Genomic DNA, 25,993 nt, shown 5'->3' with positions numbered 1-25,993 from the left:
GTCTCAGCCTTTCACTGCCGTCGCCCACTAAGGGTCCGCCGAAGAAAAACATTTGTTACAGAAAAAGAGAAGGGGTGCCACTTGGGAGACAAAGGGAAAAGTGGTGACATTATGACGTGCCTGTGATGTTAATTAAAATAAGAGTCCATTCAGCACAGATACAAAACAATAATCTTTTGTGTTAAAAAGAGAATCCATACGAACCCTGTATGGGGTTTGCATTGAGCTCCCCCTTCAATAATAAGCTTTACAATGAAATGTCACTTTTCTGCCATTTCCACAAGGATCCCATCTTATGTTGTGATGGGTTTATGCGAGGTGAAGCGTTGCATTTTATTTCTTTTGCTTGTCATTTAAGCGTTTTGTTATTGGTACTGTATATCCTCTTTGTTCTGTTGTCGTTTAAGTCTGTTATCCAATGCGGCTTTGTCTTTGCTTGTCATCCTTTTTGAAGGAGATGATGTGTGATTGTTTTAAGGCCCTTAGGGTTTGTTTTATTTCACGTCAAGAGAATCTATATTTTTGATGTGCCGTATCACTGAGCATGTAAATACTGTAAGCCAATCTAGGCATTCGCCTTCAAGTATTTGGGTGTTGGTGGATGTCAGGCGTGCATTCTGTCACTTTCTATCTTGTTGTCATTGGCAGGATGAATGCATTAAAACTGACTTCGATGTCTCCAAACTCTACAATGCTTTCATCATACTACTACTACTATTCTCCTCCTTGTCTCCTTCCTCAATTCATTAAGCTAATTCCTGAACTTCCTGGCACACTGAACCTTTTTGTAGAAGCCTCAGTTTACCTATGGTGGAAATCTTTTTTCTCTAAAAGGCTCCGTAATGTTTGGATGTGGTGATTCAGGGGAACTTGAAAGACATTTGACTTGCTCCTGCTGTTCATGAATCCACTTGGCGGTGTGCATGGGGGCATTATCATCTTGAAATATGGAAACTTCATGAATGAAAAGCACTTACACCATGGGGTGCACCTGTAAAGCGGTACTCATAGCCCTTTGTCATCTTTCCACAGTGCAGAGGTATCGCAAGCCTTATGACTCTCACAAGATTGCTAAGCATATGTCTGGAGTACATTTAAAGATCTGCCTGTATATGTGACTATTACAACAGCTGCTGGAGCGACATCTTTTTAACTCTGGGGATGATATCTATCCAAAAATTTGGTCCAGACTAGGAATTGGCATTTTAAGTAATTTCCATATCATAGTATTACAGTGTACCAGGGTATTTCAAAATTCAGATAGTATGATTTTCAGTACCAACATAAAAAAAATACACTTTCTATTAAACTAATACAGAGATGCTATATAGAGGATGTATTGTATGTAGTGCACATCATGCGACATCAGAGGTCAGTCTTCACTGGTGGAAATGGCAGCTGAGAAACGTGGCAACAACAAGTGGTCAGGATAACGTTAGAGGACCGTTAACAGCCACCCAGCAACCTTAATATATTTTTACATGTAAGTTAGTAGATTAAAGGTTAAATTATGTTCATATGTGGGAAGATGGGCAGTGATTACTCTATACATGTATCCCATCACTTTAAATTTGGTCCAAACATTAGTGGTCTGTTTGTGAGTTTGGATTTACATTTCTTTGTTTTTTTATGTTGTCACAAGTTTCCAGTCTGTTCCTGTGGTCGGTCTTTATTACTGTTATTTTGTCTGGCTGATGTATCACAGTACAAAGACTGTATGGATTCACTTTGATATGACAATGATGCAAATAAAATGATGGCTTGAAATGACAAGAAACTGCAAGGAGCTCTTGCTTCTCTGAATACAGAACTGGGCCAATTTCAATGATTATTAGCATTTTCTTTTTTTTTTTGCTGGCATGAATGCAGTAACTTCACAATTAGGACAGCATCCTCTCACTCCAGCTATCCAATGTGACAAATTTTATTCTATAGTTAACAAAACACTATGTTGTACTCGTAAGTTATTATTTGACCATTTTTCCTTTAAGTCCAGCTAACTGCCTGGCGATTGAGCGAAAAGTACGCACTGCATCAAAAGGATGATGGACAGTAATGGCAGGTTCCTGCCTCGCAGAAAAGTTACAGGTTGAAGGGAAAAGTGTATTCAGTGCTCAAACTGCCTTTTGTTCATCATGAGGTAAATTTCCGAGGTGTCTAAATGTGCATGTGTCTAATTACTACCTTGAAAATGAGTATTTCAACCACAAAATAGCCTTTCCTCAATGACTCTTCAAAAGAAATGCCTGCCTTGAGTAAAGAGTGAACAATTACTGAAATCATTGCCCAGAAATAGACATATTACAAAATACAAGTGCCCACCAGGATCTTGTCTTGTGAAATGAGTGTGAAATACAAGATATGTGCACCCACCAGGAAAGGAATACATGACAAGGATGTGAATTAAACAGTTGATATTGAAGCACTGCAGTGGAAAGCAGCTTGTGGAGGTGGACGGATCAGCCAATGCTCCGACCTTGGTTGAACCCAAGAGTTGTGCAAAGGAGTTCATCTTTAATTTTGAAGGGAATACATTTTTTATTCAACTCAAGATAGCCTTCACCGAATGTTTTAGTTGCCAAACCTTAACCAAAGTCATGCTCCAACCTCGACCAAAGTTTACTCCCCAAACTAGAGCTACTGCCTCAAGGTTGCATGCCTCAGCACAACAGTCAAAATGCAGCATACATCCATGTCTGTTCATGGAGCCATGACAGTTGACAATGTGTCAAATACGCTGCAAAGAAGCTGTAAATACTGAAACACTGATAAATCACAGGCATCTTAAATACAGAAGCACAGGGAATCTGTACAGTCACCAAAGTTTCAAAGTTAGGATTTAAGTTATACAATTCAGTATTTGATGTCAAAGTGAAGTTGACCTTTGATCTTTTGGAAATAAAAGGTCATGACTTCATCATTCTATCCCATAGGAATTTCATCATAATTAGCGTGATTGTTTGAGTTACGACCAAAAAAATATTTTGTCAGGTCATAATGACAATGAGAATGGGACAGACATGAGGATACAGTGACCTTTGGCCACCAAATCCTATTCAATTCATTCTTGAGTCCAAGTGGAAGTCTATTCCAAATTTGAGGAATATACCTCAAGGCATTGTTTAAAATATCACATTTATCAGAATAGGACAAACAGAAGGATGGATGGACAACCCAAAAATGTAATAACTGGCCACGGCTATCACCAGCACAAAGGCATAAGGACATAATCAGTAGTTTGTAAAAGCTGACAAACTAGTAGTTGTGTTTGTTTGTTTGTTTGTTGTTCCCACATAAATGCAGTTCAAGCTGACCGCTCACGCATGTCCACCCTAATATTTACTTTCTCAGGTAAGCTACTGCCTGCAAGATGAGGCAAAATAAAAGAAAGAATCAGGAAATCAAGGGAAGTCTGACTGGGAACATAAGTGGTCCAGACCTGGATGAAGCAGTAGGTGGTGGTGAACGCTTGGTCAGACACACTCTTTGTTGTCTCTGGAGACAAAGTGGGGGATCGTGGGAATGCATTTTCCTTTCATCCAAAAACAACTTAAAAACTGCTTTTTCCTTCCTCTCTAACTCTATGCCTTTACTCCTTTAGGACACGGTAGGTAAACAAAATTTGTAGTGTTTACTCGGTTGCAGTCACCCGGGTACTTGTCAGCAGTGGCTCTGGCTTGTTGCGGCATCAGGTACATCTGAGTGGTCTACAGGATCTGAGGCATCTGGGAGGCTGCAGTGGCGAGGAGGAGGGGGGATAAGAGGGGAATCGATGCAGAGCTCTTTTAGGCTCAGTTCCCTGGTTGTGCAGCTGCTAGCAATTACCTGAGAGGGAGAGGAAAGACTGAAGTAACCCAGCGCTGAAGGCCTCTCCTCGACTCACACCCCGAGGCTCTCTAATTACTCCACCAAAAGCCTGAATATCTGTCAGAACCAATCAGTGGCAGCCAGGAAACAGGAACATGGCGAGGCATTCATTTGTTTGCGAGGCAAACACTCGCCAGGTACTTAGCACCGAATCAATGTTTGATTTATTAATGCGTGTATGCAGGTCAGAGCGCCACGCTTTATTATGACAATTCTCCCACTTGCAACAAAAGCTGTGGAAAATAGAATTATTAGGTGCAATTGCTGTTGTTTTTTTCTTCCTTTGGAAAAGTAAGCTTGTTTTTTAAGTGGGGACATTTTAGTTGCAGTGAAAGTGAGCCATATCCAAATAATTTTGAGTTTTGGGGGTGTATTTTTTATTAGTTTTTAGGCATGTTTTTCTTTTCTTTTATTTATTAATTGGGTTTTTGGGGTGGGTTTTTTAAAATATTTTTCTGCATTGCTTATTTTTACTTCGTTAAGTATATTTTCCTGATTATACTTACTTACTTTTACATGAGTACTATTTTCAATGGAGGACTTATATTTGTAACAAAGTAATTTCACAGGGTTGTATTAGTACTTTTACTTAAGTAAAGGATCTGAATACTACTTCCACCACTGCAGACAAGTTAGTGAGAAGTTGTTGGTAAAGGGCAAAAAGTGAAACAAACAAAAGAGGTGCTTCTTCGAGATGATAATCTTCCTCGTTTTTCCCTGACTCTCCTTTCCTCCCCCCCGTCCTCCTTTTCTTCATCTTCTTTGCAGGATTGGCTTTGGAGTATGGCCGTCCCTCCTGCCATATGCTTGGCGCCGCTCATCTTTTAGAACCACTTTGTCACTCTCCCCAGTTTGGAGGTAGACTTTGAAAGTGATGTCGCGGGATGCAAAACACCCAGAGAAGGTGGGCCAGCACCAGACAATGATTAATACTGCTTTCAGCCATCTCCTTGAAGGGAACTGAGGCATCGCAGTAGAATTACTTTGGCTTAGAAAGCGGGGGGGGCAGACGTGGGGGGATGAAAAGGCGGCAACATAATTCTTTGAATCGCCATATACGGATGTTTTTTAATTAAAATGTTTAGTGAAAACACATTATTCACAACCTTGAATGCACGGGCAAAACTTATACTTAATGCATCGGGGAAAAGTGTTGAGACTTTGTCACATTCACGAAAGCCTCATCTTGATTTCCATGCCGCTCCTCCAAGGTTGAGCGGGTTGTTTTTTTTTGGTTCATTTGAAGTCTTAAAGTGATAAATGATAAGAGAACATTTGCACATTTGCACACTTTTCTTAACTTTCAGCTTTTGAGAAGCAGGGCAACAAATGTTGGGGATTTTGGATTTGGAGGGAGGGTTTGTCGGGGAATGCCGGGGTGTGCTTGTGCATAAATGAAGTCTAAATGAAGTTTGCAGCGTTCAGGATGTGTGTCTCCCCGCAAGGCCTGGTCACTTTAACCACGAGGCCAGGCATCATGTGTTCTCAAAGGCTGGCTAATATGTGTTGTCATAGTGAGTCAACCTCCTTAATAGAAGCCTAATTAAGACCAATAGGAGTAATGATGCAGGTCTGCTCGGGGCACCCTGTGATTCACACCTCCTGTGGGAGGTGGGAAGGTGTTGCTCGACTTTCTTCAGGGACTATACTTAAATATGTAAGTGTGTTTTCTCCATATGTAGGGGGCACATATGGGTGGTCATGTAGTTCTTAGATCTGAGGTTTTCCTACGAGTAGGGTAAATTACAGCTTGAATTTTAATGTTGTTGTAATTTGCATTTATTCCACATGCAGTGGTGAATCATACTGAAACTTAAAGGGATCTTTGTTATGATACAAAGCTGGTTGAGACTCTGAAATGCACCTAGCAAAGCAACAGAACCTTTACATGAAAACCAGTAAGGATCCTGCTTTGGAAAAGGAGGCAGGTGGAAACTAGTTCATCATAAATGTGAACACCATTTATCAGCCTTTCTCACACATTAAAACTCTTCACAAATGTTAATACACATTCAAATTATAAATTATAAATAGACACTCTTTGTGATGCCCGAACAGCAAACCTGGTGGGGTTTTGGTGTATGGTTTAGTTAGCTTAACCACTTCACCCTTATTTTCTGAAAAATTGAAAATATACAGTATTAAAAGTGACTTTACAGTCAGAATACCCTGTTTCGGCTTGTGGCCTCCATCAAGATTACACTCCTTTCCCGAGCACCTTGTAAGTAGGTGCAAGAAACCCCCACTTCACCTCTAAATTACAATTTTTAATAGAAAGCTTAGGTCAAAGACTGGAGGCGTGGAGGGTGGTGTTTTTTGGTGATGGGTTCATCATTATGAGCAACCCCTTTAACACTGTCACACTGTTTAACATTGTGATTTGATTGCTGTAATAAAAACATAAAAAACAGCCGTTTTAAAGGGTAACTTTGGTGTTTTTCAACCTGGAGCCTATTTCCCATTTATTCAAAAGGGGTCTGGTGGGTCTGGCTATAGCAATTTCGAGGTGTTTCTGGTTAAACTAAAATTATCTTGAAGCTTTATCTCTATAAGGATCCTTTCCACAATTGTTAGACACTGAGAATAACAATCAGCGTCTGTCAGTGGCAAAAACAACAACTTTTAGAGAAGGTAAATTGATGGTATGCAATTGCCCCACACAGTTACACTAAAGCTTGTTTCACCTTGTACAATACTGGATTGATTTCAATATATTAGTTCCCATTAGTCACAAAAACATGAGAAAGTAGGGCCAAGGCTGAAGACTGACAAAGTTATCCTTTAAGCAAAGTGCCTCCACAATACCTCAACCACTGGAAAATGAAAGGTTTCAGCAGAATTATCTGATAAACTATTTCCTGTTCACATCTTTTGGGTTAAAAATATAACTGTGAGGCTCTCACTCTAGATTTCAAGTGGTATTGCAGTTTCTAGGTGGAGGTTTTCACACCATTTTGATTTTATCAAGTTAAACGGTTAAAGGAACTCCGCTAATCAATGCGGTTACCCAAAGGAAAGGAGCTGTAATTGACTTTTAGCCCCTTTTTGAAAAAAAAAGAAAGTCATCAATTTAGAGGATGAAATAGAAAAGAGATAATATTTATACTGAATGCCTGCTTTTAGGGTGCAATAAGTATGATCATTTCAAAATGAGTGCTGAGGAATGCATTTTGACTGCGGAGGGAACTTTAAAAATAAAGAAACAAAGGAAGCGCTCTCTCTCAGTCATTTTCTTTCTCCTGCACACACATAAATTTATGCACGAGGAGGCATTCACACACTCAATAAAACTTCTGTTCTTTCATAAAGCAATTTATCTGAACAAATTAGAGGCTGCAAGTATCCCACAGATGAAATCTCAGTTAGTACCTACCATGCAAATTAAAACAACGCAGCCCATACTCCATTACACATATCATTAAAAACCCCTGCCCCACTTCAAAACCCCTGCTACCAATAATCAACCTTACCATGTTGGGGAATAAAATGCAAAGCGCTGAATTAACAAGCAGGCGTGACAGGCTGATTATTGATTTAATGTCAGCGGCTGGCTGGCACATACATCTCTGAGGCACGGCACACTATTAAAACGTCCTAACTAGGGTAATTGCATTAGACACCTTTTTATACCACTTTGTGCAGCTAATCGGCATGTAATAAGGAGAGAGAAGAGACAGGAGCCCAGTGATTCGCTGAGTCAGTGGTCATGTAATGTCATGGCTGGAGGTGGTGGAAAAAGGGAAGATGGAAGGAATAAAAACTTAAAAGAAGTGGTGACAGCAGGAGGAATGCAGACCTTTGTTCCTTTTAAGAGGAAAACAAATCAGGTGGCATTAATCTGTACTTTGGAGCCTTGGAGTAAAAACTAAATATTGTTATTTCTGACTCAGAATGGAGAGATTCCTTCAAAATGCCATAACCATTTCCATAACCATTATTGTGGTTATTTTTAAAAGAAACACTACGTTGTAGTTACAATTGCATTGCCATGTATACCACCAACAAAAAGAGTTTATCCATTAAAAAGTGTCAAAAAAATCATTGAAAATGTTATGAGCAAATTCATTGCAAGTGTCTGACAAATGAAAAAGTAACCCATTTGTTGCACTATTACGGCCAAAATGACAATAGTTACCATTGTTGTAACTGTTACAACAAAATTAGCCATTAAAATACATTTCTGAAAACATTTTTGAAAGAAATGGGCAGTGCAGTATTATAATCTTGATATTTATTCTGCTCAATTTCACTGTTCGATTGGATTTCAGTCCCCGTTTGAGAGACAGAGTGGCAGGATTGGCGGGAAATACAAAAAAAAGAAGTACAGCCTGTAGTTCAAGCAACAGCCCCAAAAGCATTCTACCCACTTTGTTATAATACAAAGCTGGGTCAAAATCGACACAGTATCCCTTTAATCGTGCAGACCTAGTATCCATTTTCTAACTCTCAGCTAGGATAATGTTGGACTATTGCATTCATAATAACTTGCTGCATAGAGCTGCATAAGCTGAACAAGAAAAAAACAAAGAATAAAAGCTGTGGTGCAGTAACAAGTACAGTATTTGCCTCCCAGGGTCGAATCCAAGAACTGAAATCTCTTTCAAACTGCGTCACTGCTGCAGCTTGACCGCGCTCCAGGCTTGGACCACTTCCTGTTGCTCCCTGAATGAAGATGTGAAACTTCATTATGGACCCCCCAATGAGGCCTGGGAGGGGGAGACGGTGAGAGAAAGGAGAGGAGAGAGGAGGGGGGTGGCCAGGTGCCAGGTGCTCCCTGTGACGGGACACCCCATCGCCACGGAGACATGGGTCAGGGGGCATGCTGGGGGAGGGGCGCTCGGGGAGGGCACGTGCTCCGAGCAGCGGGGCGGCCAGGCTTTGGCATGAATTACCCGCCCGCTGAGCCGCTGCTTTGGGGATGCTGGAGGAGAGGTCACGTACTCAGTGGCCCTCAAACGCACACACAGGCTCTCTCAGCAACAACACGGCTCTGTGTGCGGCCGGCTACTCACAACAGCTATTCTGCATTTAGCACAAATACAAGTACACACACACACACACACACTATGAACACTTGGAGAGGATGAATTAGGTCAGCTTCGGTGGTCAAACAGGACGGCTCTACCCACAGCAGGGCACTAAACACAAATTATTCTCACTAGAATGCTTTTAATATCAAAGAGGAAGGAGACAATCAGCGGCTGGACCTCCTCCATTTGGACTGTCCCACCGCTCAGTGTGGCGCCACATAAGGCACCTTGTCCAAGGAAGCACCTGGATGCAAGAACACTTCAGAGAAATAGAGTGCACAAAAGTAGACTGTACTGTAAAAACTACTGTTAATACTGTAACGGCTTTATTTTTGGTGTGTCTGAGGCATGAGAAATGTAACGAGTAACGAGTTCAAAATCATGTTTATAATTAACCGTCATGAAAAATGTGAAGAATCAACCTGATAAAATAAAGTTTTGTGTTTTTAATGCTTTAATGCTTTTTTTAATGCTTTAAGAAAAGGCCCAGAGTCTCAAAAGTAGGGTTAGTCCACATGTACAAAGGAATGCTTGAGTGAAAAGTAGTGAGTTGTGTGTTTTGGTCACAGAAACTGACTTTATGTAAACTTCCTTTAATGATGATTTTCAAAAAATTTTAAGGCTTTTTCTGAGGCATCACGCATGAGGTGACATTTTGTGCAATGATAGACAAAAATGTGCTGATTCTAACAGGACCTTTTACATGTTTGCTCATAAAAATAGAGTTAGTCTTCCACTATATTGAGGAACAGAGGCGCCAGAACATGCAAAAGAGGTCACTGCTCCAGTTAGCCTTCAGTTCAGTCACTTTTAAGGCTGCTCGTTATCCAAAACACAAACGGTCATTTCTTCAAAGCCCTGTCTAAACACGCTCTGCAGTTACTTTTGAATTTCACGACATTGTTTTAGCCAATGATCCTAGGTAATTTAACAACTCTTTGCAGTGTTTCCCATCAGCATTTGAGCCACAGAATTTAAGTGTGTTTGAGTTCCCAATCACATTTTTGCAGACACTTTGCAGCATTTCCCTGTGGCATTTAAAAAAAATTTATCCCAGTCATTTTACCGATTCTTTGCAATGTTTTCCAGATGTTTGAGCCACCGATCTTGGGTATTTTTACCCACCCTTAGCAGCGTTTAGCGGCTGTATTGGAACCACCCATTGAACCCTGATGTTTTGAACAACACGTCCCTGCTTTTCCAGCAAATTTTGTGCCTCGTCACGTGGGATTTTTTAAGTCAAAACATGACCTTTTCTAACCATAGCACTGTTGACAAATACAGAAACACAAAATGCGAACATTTTTTTCTTGTGATTGAGCAGGCAAACTTCAGGAAGAGTGTATTTTTTGAGAACCAGGACTTTGGAGCAATGGCTGTTTGTTTTGGGGATAACAGGCTTTTGGAAAAACAGGCTCTCAGCTTAACAGGGCATTTTTCAGATGTGGTTTGGGGCTTTGAAATTTTGGAAGGGGCCATTTTCCAAAACACCCATGTTGACTAGGCCTCAGCCTTAGGGTTAACCATGCTGCACCTGTTTGGCTGATGGCTGCTTTTAAAAAAAAAAAAAAACGATGCAGAACAGGCGAGCAAAGGTCACCCAGTTTTGATACATTTACAGGAATTCATCGTGAAAAACCCGCAATTTCAGATTTACCCACTTTTCAGGAAAAAAAACAGTAACTTTTGCTAAGTAATAACAGTGGATCACTGAACCTCCTCCTCATGACACTGCTGCTAAACTGGAGGTTTGTTTTTCGGCAACAGTCCGTGATGATCCCACTCTGGCGGAGGAGGACTGCAAGAAAGAGAAGAGGCCGGGCCACGCTGCTCACACTAAAGTGAATCAAAGGCCAGAGGCTGCTGCGTCTGCCTCCAGCCGGTTGATTGCCAGCGACCCTGGATCAGTGCCTTCATCATCTGACAACCTGTGAGAGCGACTCATTCATTCAGTGCTCTCCTACACACCTCGGGGACCTCAACAACACCTCGCAGCATAATGAATCAAACGCTCTGCCAGGAAAACACAAACCCCCGCACAAACACACATGTGCGCACGTCACACTAATGATTACCGAGGAAGACAGAAAGAAAAGTTTGCTGACGAGTTTATGACTTATTCTGACAAGAGGTTGTAAGCAGATGGATGCACAGCAGTAACTTTCAGCTTTCCTCCTGATACACTGTAAAATCTGACAAGTTGATTTTTACATCAAAAAATAACCTTAATTGCCTTAAAGAAATGTTAGTAAATATAACTACATGTCCTAATTTAATATTTTCTTTATATCTAATCATTACGTTTACTTAAAATGTATATTTTGTCAACATTGTGAAGTTCTTGCAATTTAAATATTAGATGTTTAATTAAATCAGTCTTTCTAAGTTTAAGCAACTTTAGTACACCAAGTATGCAGTGCTATATATCTCTATTCTGCTTGCTGCAAACTAGTCAATCTTATATGTATGTTCTTAAAGATTTTAACAAAGTTGCAGATCTCTTAACTTCATCTTTGGTCAGACTAATTTGGTTTACTGAAGTTGCTAACACTAAGAAAGAACAAGTACATTTTTTTTCAAGTAAACTTAACAATTATATTTAAAGTAAACATAAGGTTAAGATTATTAGCAGTCGTATTGTGAAGAAATAATACTTCAGTGCAGTACCTTTATCCCAAAAAAAATCCTTAATAAAATGTATAAATGTAAATATATATTTTTCTTCAAGTGTAATGCACACTTAATATTTCAGGTGGTTTATGTTCCGAAAAAATTAAAATTATAATTCTAAAAATTCTAAACACGCTTTTTTCATCAGCAGCATTTAAGTGTACTTTTACTTTCAATACTTAAGTACATTTAATATGATGAAAATACTTTTGATACTTAATATCTGGTACTTTAAGACTTTTACTGAGGTAATATTCAAATTGGTGGCTTTACCTTCTACCAAAGTCATTTTCTGGTAAGATATCTGTACTTTTACTCATCTATTGCTTTCAGATACTTCATCCACCACTGGTAATTAGTTATACTTTACTTTTTCAAGGTAATTGGTTTGCAAGAGTATTTTAAGTAAGAGCAACTTGCCAGGTTTTACAGTGCATCTAATCACAGCAGACGTCAACAACGCTATTATTGCAGTAATGAAAACTGAATCACACAGATTAATTTGTAAAAGAAAAATAATTAAGACAAAGGTCCCGTATCAGGCAGACAAATCAGAAAGACAACGAATGCGTGACAGTCTCCACGAGTCCTCCCGCGGCGATGCGGGCCTGTCCTTTGTGTCATGACTAGTCGCTCTCTGGCATTAATCAGAGCGTCGTCCTATCTTGTTAGGCTGAGCTGGGAGATGATAGGGAGACTGCAGGTCTTTAATCAAGGTTAGAATAATCTGTGATGCTAGCTGATTATAAACCTGATCATCAGCAACATATTGTCACCTCCTAATCATCCAAATAAACACAGACCTGCCCTCAGCCCCGACGTGGAGGAATAAATTACGACACATGCCTACATGCATATGCAAACAATGACACAAATGCATACCTGCCCACACAGAATTTCACGTCGGTGCTCGAATATCTACGCACGCAGCACTTTTACATCAAATGCTTTTAATGCAAATAGCACGTTTTATGGCGCCGTTTGAATTTTCTTGCCTCTCAGCGCTTGAGAAATGAATATATTCGCAGCTAAGGAACCCCAAGCTTGAAAGACATCCATCAAGACAGGAGATAAACAATGAAACGGCCCCTCTCAAGTCGATGATAACCTCAACTTCTTTCTAATCTACTTTCATGTGCTTTGTCTCCTTTTTTTATTTACTCCCACTCTTTTATTTCACCTCTCACAGGGTGAGCCTCTCCTCTCCTTCTCTCCTCCCTCTCTTCCCCGAAGCTCATTACCTTGGGACCGAGTCTCGGGCTGTTTTCAACACAGCGAAAATTATAACACGACCGGCGACGGCACTCGTTAGCAGCCTTGTCAATCATCCGCGCGGGCAGGGTGGAGAAGCAATCGGTGCCGGGGGTCAGCGATGAAGATGTTCGTTCTCTATTCATCCATCACATCTTCCGGGAAATCAATTTACACCGCATCAGCGTCACAGTGCCTCAACAACAGCGGCGATATGAAAGAGGAGGGAAACAACTTCTGAGAGAAAGACAGAGGAGAGTGCTAGATTCGTTTAGATACAATCTAATAAACGTCACTCATCTTGTGTTTTTTCTCTCCCGTCACCCTTAGGTTACCTGAATCCATTGTCCTCCACTGCAAATCTGCTAATAACTTTTATATATATTTTGAAGCTTTAATAGCAACCAAAGTACAGCGCGAGCTAGTTATCATGTTTATCCTCTCTAAAAGTTACTAAACCTCATTCCTTCAACGCGCTCTCACTTTCCCATCCCTCTTCTTGTCCCGTTACTTATGTATTCTCTTTGGGGAGGTGGCAGGTGACAAGGCAGAGATTTGGGATGTTGCCGCCGCTCACGTTAATGTTGCTTTCTTGCAGATGTCAGCTTCATGGTTCATTAACGGTGTTTGGTTTAGAAAAGAAAAAGAGGATAAAAGAGGAGAAGACAGGTAGAGATGGAAGGGAACTAGGCAGTCGGGAAAAAGTAATTGGCAACATAAATGAACCGCGGTGGCGCCCTGACACTGTCCACGTTAGTAGACTGCAGATGAAAACGCCTTTGAGTGGCGGTTTTATGCCGGACATGGCGGCTTTTGAGAATGTGCGAGGTGAGAAATAGTCAAGTAGAGGGGGGTGTACTGCCAGTTTGTGTGCATGGGAGCATAGACAGCGTGTGTGTGTTGCCAGGAGTGTCTTTCATTCCAGGAGATGTCATGCTGTTTGAGCAAACGGTTCTCCGTTAAGGCCATCCACCGCCTGCTGCCGGCGTCGCCACCCCTGCTGTACCCAGCCAGCCTCGTGCCAACGCCTCCGACACGGCGGCGGCCAATGCCAGGAGCCCGCCTGCCCCCTCATCTCGGCAGAGCAGATGTCACTCAATTGCCCTCCACCTCCCTTGAAAACTCACCCTCACAGGCAGCGACGCCAGCGTGCCAAGCGGGCGACACCCGATGTGTGAAGAGACATGGTGGGACTTGGAGGGAGGAGGGGGGGGCAGGCAGGAATGCACAGCGTGGGAGCATTTTCGCACTCCCTCCGTCGCCTCCCCCTCTGCTCCCGAGCCACCCACCTCTCCCTCACATGCCACATGCACTGGCACATAAACACATGCGCAGTATCCGCAAAAAAAAAAAAAAAAAGAGACACACTTTCCCCTCTTTCTCCCGAGATGACACCCCCTGCAGGCCTTTGGAATATTCTAATTCTGTTTCCTAACTCTTATTATGTGTGGAGTGTGTGACATGTGAATTGTAATTAGTCGCTCTGGGGTGAGAAGGGAGTGAAACCCCCTACCTCCTAAAAAATAAAGGGGAAAAACCAAAAAAAAATGCTAGAGGGCAAATAATACATCCAATTTTAACCCCCAATCATCACCTTGTGCTCCTGTCGCACCTTTGATTTTCTCACATAGGTGTACGCACTCCCTCAGCCCTCCAGCGCTCTTTGTTTCCCCTTCTGGCCCAAGTCCATTCAGTACAGCAGCTCTCCTCCTTTAAACTGGATCCTATCTGCAAGGGAGGCCTGTATCAATAACCCCGCAGCCTCCACGCTGCCACTACAAAGGGCCCGGGCGACAGGGGCTAGCTGTAGGGATGGAAGATAATGGAATTGAGGTGGTACTTAAATCTCAGCGAACCACGGTAGCTCAAGTAATTAGTGGATGGGATCCATACTGGGGGCACTAAGCAGAGCTAATGCTACCCTGGGCTCTGCTGCTGGAGCAAAATTAGCTGTATGGGAATGTGCCGAGCTATCGCACGGATTATCTGCCTCGCTCGCTTGGTCTGTTCCTGCCTGGATCTTTCTGATAGACAAGGCTCTTCATCAGTGAAACTCAACTTACGGCTCGCAAGCTCTGATAGGATGCCAGGAGCCCCCCCCCCAAACATTAATTCACAATAAAAATAAATTGATTCACACTGTTGTTTTTTTTTACTTTTAGTATACATAAAGTGCCAGAGTGAAAAAAATAGCATCAAATTAGAGCGTATTTATCAAAAAAGTGGAGGATCCCCTGCACCCACGACAGAGGTCCTAGTTAGGCCCTTTTGTCCAAAGATCTAAGCAACGTCCCAAAATCCTAGAAATGTCCTAAAATCCTAATTATGTCTAAAATCCAAGGAAAGTCCTAAAGCCCTAGAAATATCCTAAAATTCTACAATATTTCTAAAATCCTAGAAATATCCTAAATTCCTAGGAATGTCCTAAAATCTTAATAATATCTAACATTCCAAGCAATGTCCTGAAATCCTAGAAATGCCCTCAAACCCTAGCAATATCCTAAAATGCTCCAACTGTCCTAAAATCCTAGAAACATCCTAAAATCCTAAAAAAAAGTCCTAAAATTCTAGCCACTTCCTAAAATGTCTACTATGAAAATAAAAGGCATGACTAAGATGCTAGAAATGTCCTAACATCCCAAAAATGTCCTGAATTCCTAAAACTGTCCTAAAATTAGAGAAACATGTATGGAGCTGCAGCTGGCCCCTGGCTTCCTGTTATATTGCAAAAGTGCCCCCCAAGCAAAGCAAGCTGAGTGTCCCTACTCTCTGAGAAACCCACCAGAAAAACGGAAAAAGCAGGTTGGGGGGGGGGGGGATTGTAATTTCACAGCAGTGTCAGAAGAGCCAGCCGAGGCCCTGTCTTTCCATTGAGGCTTCATTAGGGCGAACAATGGACTTCCCTGCCATCTAATTAGACGAGGTTAATGAGGAGAGGAGGGCCGCAGCAGATCCCTGCAGTGCACGCTGTGTCGCGGGCGGGGGAGATGGTCAAGGGGGGTGTAAGGGGAGGGTCAGCTCGTAGCCATTTTACAGATTATTGCGTATTTGAAAAGGAAACAAGGTACAGTGTTAGGGCCAAACATGCTCCGGTGTGGGAGGGGGCATACACTTCATCTAAATCAGACTGGAAGATTAAATTAACTTTATTGATCCCTGGAGGGGGAGTGAAGGTACGGGGTTGATAAACTATTTCTATTACCTTGATTTAAGTCATAACTCCACTGCAACTCAGCTAATAAGTTTCAAAATTAAAATGAGATATTGGGAAAATTTAAAATAATCGCAAAGAAAAGTGACAACAAGCAATTATTTATGATACAGTACAGTAAGTTTTTAACCCTTTGAACCTGAGCAATTTGGCTTGATTTCTTTCAAAATCAAGTAATCAAAGAAGGCAATGAGCAAAGAAGGAAGAAATTACCCAAAAATTATCTAGAAATTAATAAAAAAGTAAGAGAAAATTAACTGAACATTAGCAAAAAAAAGGGAAAAAGCAAAAGAAAGAAAACAAACAATGCAAAGTCTTGCTTAAATGCTTAAAATGCTCAAAAATTCTAATAATCCTGTAACATAATTTTAAACATGTAATTATGACTATAGTTTTTTACTTTTTTTCCTAGACATTTTTCCCTAGCTTTAAAAAAATAATAATTTTCTAAATTACTAATGTCGCTCATCTACTTTTTCCTTAAGTTTTTAAAAGCAATGTCGCCAATTTGCTCCAGGTTCAAAGGTTGGAATACTTGTGAAAGGCGTCTTAAAGCAGCACAAGAAAAGTGAGATTTCAGAGGGTTAAAGAGCAAATATTAGCCATTGTTTCTTAATAAGGAACAGCAATCGCCTTACATTTTTGACATTTCTGAATTTTTAAATAATAAAAAAAAAGGGCTACAGCATGAAGCCAAGCATCTTAAAAAGTTTTGCCTCCTGCAAACTGACCGCTGTATTTTTAGTCATTTTCCAAGAGAATAATGCTTCCTTGCAGTGAGACAAGCCAGCCCACGGTTCCAGCTGCACTGTACCTTTAAGTGAACCCTTTAAGACTTGGCTTGTTGCACAGTCAGTCAGTCATTAAAGGCTGCATTCTGCATCCTCCATCCCACTGGCTATTGAAATTCATGGGTCAAAGGAGCAGCTCACCAAAATGTTATCGAATGGAGAAAACTGATGGCTATGAAATGGACCAGAAACTAGTTTTTCATTTCTTTGTTTAAATGATGGCAAACATGCTGTACAGTAAGTAGGGAATATGAAAAATAAAATCACAATACGTTCAGTGTTTGAGCTGGAACCAAACACTTTTCAAGCCAATACGTCCTCATAACATAAACTGATAATCCATATGTGAGTATCATGATTTTGTATAATAATTTTGGTTTTCCAAAGAAGGAAAAAAAAGCATGAATTGCTTGTTTCCTGATGTTTTAATGGCCTTTCTATTAATCATCCTACACTTATAGCCGTGGGTATTTGATGTCTAAAAGCAGTGGTGGAAATCACTCTTGTATTGACCTTAAGTATAATTTTTAAGGTATTTTACTGAGTATTTCCATGTTATGTCATTTTGTTTGTACTTTTCAGATTCATATTATCTTTACAAAATATGGGCGTAAGTCAACAAATAAACTGCCATGCATTATTTAACATTATAGGAGTATCTGAAGTAGTGTTGTAGTCAAGACGTGCTAAACCGAGACCAGATCATGACCGAGACCAGAGTGTACCGAGACCAAGACAAGACCAAGGTTGGCAGGGTTGAGACCGAGTCAAGACCAAGACCAGTGCGACTCCCACACTGCATGACCTTACGATAAAATCTGGAACACGCAAACCATAGGCACTGCTCAATCTGACCTGAAAGATCCACATTCCCATAAAACCACCCACAGAAAACAAATAAAAATCCCTCCCATTCACCTCTTTTATTGTATATGTGTGTATATGCAAAAGTGTAACATGGAAAATATCTTGACAAAATAATCAAAGGGTATTGCAGAGGTTAATTTCATAAGTGGTATTTCTTTCTATGAGTATTAAAATACAAACACAGGGAGAATCAACTCAACTATCTTAACTAAGCACTCCTTTTAGTGCACAGGCAATTTCACAATATCCCTCATCTCCATCATTTTTGTCCGAGACCAAGACATGACCATGTGAAACTGACCATTAAAAATGCAATCCAGTCCAAAATAAGACAGAGAAATACAAAAAAATGATCTTGAGACCACTGAGTACTACAACACTGATATGAAGCAGTTAACATTTGCTCCATGTTTGCCTGCTGCGCCTCCAAAGTGATGCCAACATACTGAAGCATCAATAAGTCTAAAGCAAAAAGATCATTATATTGAGCCATTCTGCATAATTGGGACTTTTATTTGTGGCATTTAAAGTAAATTTTGATTTTTATACTGTAGAAAGAACTTCTGTATCATGGAGTTGGTTTCTTTAACTCATTTTAAGATCTGAGGACTTCTAACTACTGTTAAGTGGCACCATTGTTTATTTGACAGAACAGCTGGTAACTAACAATATCAGACTGGTACTCAGACATTAGTGATGCAACTTGGGCTGAAGCAATTCTAGAAACTCAAGTAACACAATTATTGAAAATCCTCAATGCAAATTATCTGCAACAAGGCTTTGTTTCATCCATACAACCATATACAGAGCAATGTGCTTCCTGCGGATGATTATTACTGTGGCACAATGCGCTTATGTTGTGGACACGTGATATAAAGATGAGAAAATTATAGTCATACATACATGCTCAAAACAGAAGATGTTATTTCATAGCACGGATTGCAAAATCTTTGAAATGAAAAGAGACAATAACAAAGAAAATGGAGGAGACAGGCCAGAAAAACATGGCAGAAAAAAGTTGGGGATAATTTTAAGCTGTAACAAAATGACAGCTGTTCAGTGAGCCTACTGTAAAACCAAACTAGGTTATCACAGAAGTACAACTTCAATACTTGGGCATCTCAACAGAAAGCATCCAGTCCAGGAAGTAGACCCGACAAATAACTTCAATGTTTGCAGCAATCAACGCTAGCCTCCCTACTGGCTGCCAGCACCTGAAGCTCATCTGCCAGTAAAAGTCCACCAACTAGCACGAAACCTGGAGAACAACTTAATCTGCACAAACTGCACACACTGTAATCACACAAATCAGCAAAGTTTCCCATTTAAGAATGAAAACGAATACAGTGTCTAGTTAGGCTTCCACAAACTGATGGCCACATTTTATTTACTGTTTATTTTCCTAGTAAGTGTAGTGTAGTTAATTTCTGAAAGCTTGAGCCTAATCATGATATTGTTATGACAGTTTACAAGCACTCACAACTACAGCATTCCCTCACAATCATGCATAAAATACCCCAAAAAGCAAAACTTCAGGTGGTATAACTTGTATTTGGTGCCTAATTATCGTATGCAATTTGAGCAACAAAAATGATTTTTCTAAAAAAAGTTAATTAAAGAGAACTGTCTTGTTTTGTCTTTTGTATATTTATAATTACTATTTCTTTTTACTAAAACTAAAGTATTTCCTATGCTATCACTCAATGATTTGATGTTGCAGGAATACTCAGTTACTAAGATTATGAAAAGTTGCACCCAAAAGCCAAGATTTTCTCTCCAATACTAAGAAACACAATCTCTCCCACTTTTATACTTTGGATCTCTGAATAGGTGTACGGGTGTAAGGACGAGATCTCAAGGGGCCTGTAAAAACTTCACACCCCAAAGGAAAAGAAAAAAAAACAATCAGAGATTTAAGAAGATAAACAACGTAGAATCAGCTCATTTACAATAGAGTTTGAAAACCTCTACAACAATGACAGATCGCATCGCAACATGTGCAAGCACGTGACACCACTCACTATACAGCTAATTAATCAGTTACAGTAGGTGTAAGAGAGGAGCAAAGAGGTGCCTGTGTGGATTTGACGTTACAGACGCGACAGACGAGGGAATGGATTTCTGTATAGATGACGACAGTTAACAAGTGTTGAGAAACAGAAAATAGTGAGACTCACTTGGCTCTTTCAACGAAACAGCTGGCATTTAATGTATAGCAGCGACGGTGAGAAGCAAGCTGTAACGCAGGGGGGAGAAGATGCTGTTATTCAATTTTCTGTGGTATGACTTTGCCATGAAATAAGAACTGTATGGTGTCCTATATTCAAGATCCCTACACATTTCTACCAAAAAAAATTCCATGACTTTGAGGTAAATTTTCAAGAGTATACATTCTTTCAAACCATCACTGATTATTATATACTCCTTTTCAGGACTACATAGCTCAGAACAGGATTAGAACTGGTATTTAAATACTACTTTGGGATGGTTCCCTATTCATGAGAGGGGAGACGATGGTACAAAAAGGGAGAGGCATGTCAAATAATTTTTTAAGCACTACATACAACTTTAAATGGCTGTAGTTTGTTTTTGTTTTACATCTGATTTTTTACAGAACACATGTATGTGAGTTTGGGATGCATGTTTCCTTTAAAAAAAATTAAAAATGGCAATTTTTTCTCCCTTTAAAAATTTTGGGTGATTTTAAAGAAAATTGTTTGAGGTGGTTTTTTTCTTTAAAAATTTGGTAATTTTGAAGAAAACATTTTGGTGTTTTTTTTGTCTTTTTTGTGAAAAAAACCATTTTGGCAATTTTGGTGAATCTTATAAGGAAATATTTTGGTGATATATTTTCTCAACATTTTTTTTGTATTTCTTTAAAAATGTTTGCATGTTTTCTTCAAAAATTACACACATGAAACAAAACTTTTAAGCTACATTTAGTTCTCCAAAACATTTATTTAAAAACTTCCAAAATTTTTCTAGGTTTTTCATGACCATATGAGCCCTGCACATTAATGTGTAGAATAAGAGCTCCCAGATAGCTTCTGCCTAAGCTGAAAACAAGCAGTATGTATCACTCTCCGCTACTCCATGGATGTGTAATGTGATTTTTGTGAACTGGTGACATAAAAAAACAATGTTATCACTGCACATTAGTAAAACCGAGATTTTCCTTCTGCTGCAGTAGAGCCTATGGTCACACATATATGTGCACACACATATTAAGGTAATGATAAGTATCGTGTGGGTCATGGTGTGCAGTAATGGCCATAATCACAGTTGCTGTTAGGTTGATTTCAGCTAGATTTTATGTGCCCATTGTAAGCAAAAAAGCCTGATAGAGAGAGAGACAGAGAAAGAGTGAGAGAGAGAGGTATGTGTACAGTTTACACAGCCTCAGTCTCAGCTCTTTTCATTTCCCCATAGAAATGACGCCGCTGAAACTGACATGCGCGAGCAAAATGTTAATCAAACAAACCCATTTCTCCTCAACAGCTAAACCAAACAAACGGGCCTCAACTTTCCCATTCAAGTCAGAATGACAGCGTAACACAACACAACAGCAGCGAACGCGGCGTTCTTTATTCAGGGAACGTCAGCCGTGCGCTATTCTGTTGAAAATATCAACTTCAGATGTTGAGGGGAGGAAAAAAGACGGGCGTTTTGTCTGCCTTTGTTGGTTTGGGCTTGATATGCCGCGTGAGCCTTTCAAGCCATTTGTTAGACTCAATTTCTTCCTCTGTTACATCTGCAGATTACGTTTCAAGCAAACAACCAGCAACATGAAGGCACAGAAGCGCTATTATAGTGAGAGAATGACAACTTGCATAGGTAGAGAGCAGGAGGAAATACAAGAAAAGGATGAAAAAAAAGAGCTGATGTAAAGAAGGCTAGGAAGATTGGAAAGAGGCGGAGATAGAAGTGATGAGATACCACAGTGATGGGATGTATGCGTGTGTGTGTGTGTGTGTTGTAAATGCTTGCATGCAGGTTATGCAAATAAAAGCGCTTTGATTCTCCGGCCTTAAACATAGTCTCCCTCTTATTCTTCTCTTTTCTTTAAGTCTCCGTCTTGGTTGCATTCAGTTTGATTTTCATGGGACATTGCAGGCAGGTGTTTCAGCTAAACTTGAAACTTGTTTATGATAAAATAATAAATTCTGCATTCATAGAGACTTAAAATATTGCAAAACTTTTACAGAAAAGCCCAATGAGTGCATTTCAGATGCCAAGAATTTACATCAAAAGGTTTGTCGAGGAGTTTCAAGTACAAGTAAACACGTCTGTGAGATAATACAACGACCAACAAGAAGCAGCAAGGTTCAAACTAAGTGATCATTTCTAACTATCTGCTGCAATCAAAGTTTGTGCGTTTGCAAATTAGCTCAAAGCAGACACAAAGGAGCCACAGCTGAGTTAAGACATGAGCATTTGCAGTGTTTGTGTTGTTTAAGCTGTTTGTCATGTTAGCAAAAACAGTGCATTCTAGTAATAAATGAATAAATAAAAAGCAAGAAAATATGTGAAAACACCAATGAAAGGGTCAAAATGAATGAGTAAAGGTGGGTCGGTTATCTGCATATGCCATTTTACCCTTTTTTTATAGGCTTAAATTAGCAACATATACTGTTATGTAGGGAAATTAGTCTGCTTACCTTCTAATGTTGGTCCAGATTTGTTGCTTGACGTCTGTCTTATCTGTGGCAAAAAGAATTAGAGAAAAGAAAAATTAGAATCTTTGAGGAGTTGGGTTTAATCTTTCTCAGTGCCACTGTTGCATAATTTCAACTAACTACTGACTTCTGTCACTATTGCTATGTCTATTCATTTTGCCTGCAAAGTTGTAGAACTGGACGCAGAGGAGCTACAATCAAGCGAAAACATGAGCCCAGATAATTGTCCAACACATTTTCATCCTGAAATCATCAATATCACCACTTGGTCAGCGCGATTTACGTCTACATATGACGTGGTCAGTATACTCCTGCATCTGCTATTGACGTTTTGGGGCAAAGTGTCTATTTACTCCTGCTGAATGTATTGTGTCTTCTCAAAATACTCTTCTGTTTTCACAGGTAATGCACAGTTTCTGCTCATTAGATGCATACAGTCCTTTTCAAAATAAAGTAAGCTTGTGGTTAGGTTGAGAAAAAAAATCACGGTTTGGCTCAACATTCACATAGGAAGCGAACAGCGGGCTATAGGGACTTTCCAGCTCCTTATAAAACAGTGTTACCGGCAGCATTTTGAACTGATGCCATGCAGCACTGTATCATAAAGCTGTGACAAGTGCAATCAGACTGACTGCTGGCATATCATACCACCACGAAAGGTGCCATTTGACCTTATCATAAACTGACACCACATAGTGCCACAGAAGGTGACTTTATGAGTCGGTGTCTGATGTTGTAATCACTGACCACGCAGCGACAAAGACAAGATGGGAATGATAACGGACTGAAATTCAAAGCTTTAGCTTCTTTCACAGTTACCAGGTTTGTTAATTAGTTTGCCAAGTGCTACAACTGAACACAGAGTAGCTACACTCGACCTAAAACGAGAGACAATGTTTGTTTTGTGTAAGCTGGTTGTCATGTTGGCATAATCAGTGCTTGTCTCGTAAAAAACAAAGAAAAAGATAGATACACTGATCAAAACATCCAAAGGAAGTTAGATAAGAAGCCTGCTTACCTTCAAATTATGATCCAAATGTGTCTGCATTGATGCATCTTGTATCTGTGGCGAGAAGAACTGGAGAAGAAATGTAAAGTTAAATTCTGCATACTGTCACAACTGCAATGGTTGCTAATTAAACTTATGTTATGAAGCTGGAAAACTGGACAGAAAGTAGCTACAATGTAGATAAAATGTGAGCCTGCTATTTCATTGTTTGGTTTTCTGCAAGCTGTTTTTCACATAAGCATAAACAGTGCTTTCTAGGAATTTACGTTACAGAAATCTGTTAATTAATACCTCTCGAACTTTACCATGTGGAATAAATATGCCTACCTTTTAAAAATCCCACCACACACAGCCCTCATGTCTAGTGGGACTTTTTTTGCTCCTAACTTCCTATAGATGAACTGAAAAGGCACTGTTTAAAGATACAGCGACATCTAGTGAAGTTTTTTTAAAAAATAACATACCAAAATGGTAGAGATGGCTCAATAAGGTTGAGTTGAATTCATTTTTTAATCAAGATATATTAAAAAAATGTCAAAATGTGCTCTACCAAACAGTTGAGCTGCCAGTTAAAGGGTCAGAAAGTAGCTGCAATGTAGCTAAAACACTGAAGTTGCAAAATAGGACAAAACATTAAAATATTTACAATTTTATCAAGACTGGGTGCTGACTCCTTAAAAATGGATATCAATGCAGTAAAATCAGGACAGCACTCCAATTATTAATTTTATTTATTTATTTATTTTTCCTCAGGGTCATCTATGTACAGTTTCAAAGTATTAGCTTCTGTTACAGTTGTTTTATTTACCTATTAGCTTTCCATGTGCTAAAACTTGACTCCAAGTTGCTACAATGTAGCTAAATTGTAAGCCTGCTGTGTTATTGTTTGTTTTGATTAAGACATTTGTCATGTTAGCAAAAACAGCGCTTTCTAGGAATAAACAAAGAGAAAAAAAATAACCATTTGAATGCATTAGCATAAAACCAAAGGGGAAAGACATAAGGTGGACAAGTTTTCTATAGCTATTTTTTATGGCCACATACACAGTTATCTATGTGAACCTGGAACAGACTACCAACACAAATAAGAGAGACAGCCTCTGTAAATAGTTTTAAGAAGCAGCTCAAGAATAATTTCTATACTCTTGCTTTTAACTACTCCAGTCATCTCATTTATTTAATCACATATTATGGTTTTACTTTCTTAAAAATGTGTTTTATGTTTTTAATGCGCCTTTATAATTTTACTCTTCTTGGTTAATATATCTTTTATATTTCTACATTTTATTTATTTTATTTGTTTCTCACCTCTGACCTGTTCTGTAACTCACTGCCAGAGCTATGGTATACATGCGTTGTAAAATGATTTTTAATTTATTTTATTTTATTTGTGCAAATGTGGATGTATGTAAGCTGTATTTGTGTGTTTGTGTGAGATTATATATGTATTTACATACACGATTGTCATGAATTGTTATGTTTTAAATCGTGTATGTAAAGCACTTTGAGCTGCATTTTATTTATGAAAGGTGCTATACATATGAAGCTTATTATTAATAATTAGTTTGAAGAATTACACAACAAGTAGTTGCACTGTTTGCTAATTAGCTTGTGAAGTTGTAGAGCTAGACAGAAAGTAGCTACACTGTAGCTGAAACGGCTTTGTGGTTTTTTAGACATTTAAATGCACTGATAAAGTCAAAAGGAAAGACAGAAGATGAACGAGTTTTCTGCGTTAGCTAGTTAGTAAAGCTAATCCTTGAAGTTAGCAACATACGCTATTAGCTATCAACGTTAATTTGTTAGCTAGAGTTAGAGGAGTGTAAACTCTTTTAGGGGGTTAAGACTTCGTTTTTTGTTTGTTTCTTGGTAATATCGGCGTGTAATTTTAAAGCATTAGCTTCTGTCACAGTTGCCATGTTTGCTTACTAGCTTGCAAAGTGCCAGAGCTGGATGCTAACTAGCTACAACCGAGCTAACGCATTAGCATACAGTGTTATTGTTTGTTTTGGGTAAGGTGTCATGTTAGTACAAACAGCGCTTTCTAGGAATAAACAAAGAGTAAACAAACATTTAATCACCAATAAAAAGACGCAACGACAAAAAGGAGCTGGACAAGTTTTCTACAATATTCACATTCACCGTTAACTATGTAGGTAAATTAGTTTAACTAGTCCGCTTACCTTCTGGTGTTGTCTTCGTTTTCGTTTCCATAGTGAGAAGACGAGCATCTCTCCGAGGTCCGACGGAATTAAGGCTTGCATTTTTCTTCTGCTGACTCACTGTTGTCCAAGTAAAACTGCACGAAAACGGTACTTTCCGCCATACTTTCTTGGTTCATTGAGGAAGCCTTAAAGGCCTGTTTTTTTTTAAACAGAGAGCCCATGAAGCCGCGCAGTGACCAGCCGCATTGCGGAAGAGCTCGCGCACTGGCCGTGCCCGCTCAATCAGCAACACCTGTGACCGCATCACGAGGTGCAGCTCGACCAATCATATTTTGGTACCCAGGAAGTTGTGTTTTCTTCAGTGTGTTGACATCATGGATGTATGGTTGGCATTAACACCATTATTTTTTTTCTTTTGTTTTGTGTTTTTAAAAAAAAATGAAAAAACATTTTTTT

At 39.5% G+C, this 25,993-nt stretch overlaps 1 long non-coding RNA gene across 1 annotated transcript; it reads right to left on the bottom strand.

Annotated features, from left to right (window-relative positions):
• Nucleotides 1-22,337: 22,337 nt before the first annotated feature.
• Nucleotides 22,338-25,747, bottom strand: LOC148185466 (uncharacterized). Its single transcript, XR_015775842.1, has 3 exons — nucleotides 25,556-25,747; nucleotides 23,382-23,441; nucleotides 22,338-22,388 (listed from the first exon to the last, which is right to left on the bottom strand). It is a non-coding gene; the product is annotated as an uncharacterized LOC148185466 (long non-coding RNA).
• Nucleotides 25,748-25,993: the final 246 nt, after the last annotated feature.

The sequence above is a fragment of the Plectropomus leopardus genome, chromosome 24 (genome assembly GCF_026936395.1).
Source record: "Plectropomus leopardus strain MGB_pleo_1.0 chromosome 24, ASM2693639v1, whole genome shotgun sequence".
NCBI classification, from domain to species: Eukaryota; Metazoa; Chordata; class Actinopteri; order Perciformes; family Serranidae; genus Plectropomus; species Plectropomus leopardus.
Note: the sequence above shows the minus strand (reverse complement) of the source record. Positions and strands in the feature narration are given on the sequence as shown.